This window comes from Nuphar pumila, chromosome 15 (genome assembly GCF_984573655.1).
Source record: "Nuphar pumila chromosome 15, dmNupPumi1.hap1.1, whole genome shotgun sequence".
Lineage (NCBI taxonomy): Eukaryota > Viridiplantae > Streptophyta > Magnoliopsida > Nymphaeales > Nymphaeaceae > Nuphar > Nuphar pumila.
In genome coordinates, this window is record NC_143263.1 from 16,789,985 (window position 1) to 16,793,396 (window position 3,412).

The following is a 3,412-nucleotide window of genomic DNA, read 5'->3' on the forward strand; positions in this document are numbered from 1 at the left end:
AAGGCTAACTGAGTGTCCAAAAAAATCTTAGGAGTGATGGACTGCATCCTATTTGCCAAAACTTTTGCGATAATGCGGTATAAACCTCTTAACATAGAAATAGGGCGGAATCGCAAGATGACCAATGCAGCAACCTCCTTAGGAATAAGAGACACAATGGCGATGTGGGAATGAATCGGCAATCGGTCGTTGCGCGCGCGCGAGAGAGAGAGAGAGAGAGAGAGAGAGAGAGAGAGAGAGAGAGAGAGAGAGAGAGAGAGAGAGAGAGAGAGCAACCTGAGATAAATGTTGCTCCAATAGATTATTGATATTTTTAATAATATTTGCCTTTCAAAATAGAAGGCACATTGAGGGTCAAACTGTTCACTTTCGCCATAGAAACCTGTGTTCTAGTTCGCATCCCCCCCCCCCCCCCCCCCTAAAAAAAAGATAAAGCCTGAACTCCATTTTCGGTGATAGGAGCATGTAAGATAAGTGGCGACCCAGTTTCAGCGGATGCAAGAGAGAGAGAGAGAGTCATTTCTACACATTCACTGTCTTCCATGTAGGGATATGCTCATGGCTCACCTTGGCTTGGCTCATCATGAGCTTGAGCTGAGGTGTCTTCGCTTGGCTGATGACGAACTGGAGCTGGGCTATAACATAAACTTTCCAAGCTTGTAGGGATGCAAACGATTTGGATCCAGAACAACTAAATAGATGGGGATTCAAATCGGATTCAGATTAGAACAACCATAAATTACAAAACCCCCATGTTGGATCCGACCCATTTGCATACCTAAGCTTGGCTCATTTGCCAGCACTTTTTCATCTTGAGACGACCAATTCATCATAGCGCTGTCTAAAAGCTATGCTGCTTCAATAGGCCAAGCTTGGCTCATTTACCCATATATGAGTTGATTGCTATAATAGTATTTGAAAAGTATGAAGTACTCCAAAAGAAATATCTACAATAGATCGATATGGGCAGTGCAAGATCAATGTCCAACACTAACTACAAAACAGGCTACCCCAATGGTATTGTGCAATAGTGTTTATCAAAGTGCAATAGAATGGAACTACATGAGCATGAACTGGGACGGTTGGTTCACAAGTTTATTGAAAATGAAGGCTCTCAAGCAGGTAGTAGTGGCAGACATTTCTCAGAAAGTTGTGAAACATCACGCATAGTGGGCCGAGTCTTTGGATTCACTTGTATGCACATGAGTGCGAGTGTTGCTGCACGGGTCACTTTCTCTGCAACTTCACCCACTGGGGGCAAAATGCGCTGATCCAAAATATCTCCAACCCTTAATTCTTGTTGATTTAATACGGATGATATGAGTTCCCCTGGATGTTGTCCCATTAAGACCTCAAGTGCCACCACCCCAAAGCTGTAGACATCACATTTCTCTGTTACGCGCATGGTATATGCGATCTCTGCGAAAGCAAACATCATCATTGATTATTGAATCAATACATTCTTATCAAATTACTTATGCTTCAATTACATTTTGATGATGTCTATCAGTATGAAAAACACGGGTTTTAAACCCTACAGCTATTGTTACATGCAAATGCTAAATGGTTAGAACCATGTTTAGTCGAGAAGTGGTTAGGTGAACATGCCCGACACACAAAACACAGAAAATCACTAATGTAAACACAATTTTCTGTGTAAAATGCAAACACAGAAAGTTGCTACCAGCATTAGCGATTTTCTACGTAAAACACAAAACACAACAAATTGCTACATTAATATCGATTTTCTAGACAAAATACTCGAGCCCAATCACTGGATCTGCTCCCTTTCTTAGTCTGTGTGAGCAGATCCAGTGTTTGGGGCAGAACACTTTATAAGTGTTCTGACTTACCGAGGGGAGCCATGCAGTGGTTGCCCCCTTCCATATAAAGAGGAAAGGAGGGGGGGGGGGGGGGGGGGGGGGCACTGCACATTTGTGATGCCTGAGCACCCTCCATCTTTCCCATATGCCTAGGGGCTAGGGGTGTCAACGGGTTGGGTTTACTCAGACCTGACATGGATCAAACCCTATAGGATCCAGGTATGGTGACAAATAAGAAGACCCAATTAAGATTCGGGTCTGGACCCAATGATTCGATTAATACATGGACCCAAGTATAGTTTGTGAAATTTTATACCACACCCGGGCCTAACCCAAGTTCCGATTAATACCTGCAATTTTTCAATGTAAAAATGATAAAAAATATTATTTAGTTCATATCAGGTTCGAGTATGGTTTCCCTTATAGTAGACCCGATTAGACCCGCTGGGTTCGGACCTGTTAGGTACCATACCTGAAAATCTAGTCCAAGTCTGGTTCCACCTGGGTCCAAACCAAACCCCTTGCCACCTTTACATATACCCAGTCAGTTGTGGGGCCCAACAACAACAAAAAGAGTAGTAGTTCGGGAATCTGGAAGGGTTGGATTGAATTACTTGATGATTTCCTACAGACGATCCAGCTTAAAATAGGCAATGGGGAGCTTATATCTTTTTGTTAAGACCTATGGTTTGAGGATATTATTCTTCAAGAGAATTATGAAGCTCTATACTGGATGGCGAGTGACAAGCAAGGTCCAGTGAGATCCTTTTTTGGAGACCTAATGATGGTTAAAATATTCAACTCAGAAGAAACCTTTCTATGGATGTTCTAAATCATTGGTTGGATTTGATTCGGATCTTGTAATTAGTGGACCTCACACATGAGGACAGAGTCGGCAGTCTAATAATGGGGAATTTATGATGGCTTCGTGTTACCAGATAAGGCTCTTTGGGATAACACTCTTTCGATAAGACGTTCACTCACAAGACGGTCGATTCTTTGAAACAAGTTACTAACAGATAAAAAATTAAAGCATAGAGGATCCACCTTCCAAGTAGATGTATCTTATGTATGTGTAGTGAGGAGAATATTGTGCATCTAATTTGGGAGTGCAAACATTTCCCATCCAATGAGCTAGTTAGGCTGAAAAGTTTAGGGCAGTTATTGCTCATCATATAAAAAAAGAGGTAAGAAACGAAGCTTTGATTGGAGATGTTAGTTGTTCATTTCATTGTGATGCATTTGGATTGAAAGGAATAATAGGGTTTTCAGAGAAGATTTTTGTTGACTCATGCAGGTTGAAAATTGTATTAAATGAGAACTGAAAACATGTTTCTAACATGCCAACAGAATCCATGTAACTTTACTATATTCCGATGACGAATTTCCAATAATGTTCGGATCTCATTTATGAAACTTTCATCTCCTTCAGATTGATCAACTTTCTTAATCGCCAAAGTTTGACCTGTTTCAAGGTTTGCCCAGTAAACCGTTCCAAAGCCTCCTCTTCCAATGATATACTTGTCCTCGAAATTCTCTGTGGCCTTTATGATATCCTCATAAACAAGTCTTCCATCATAACTCCATAT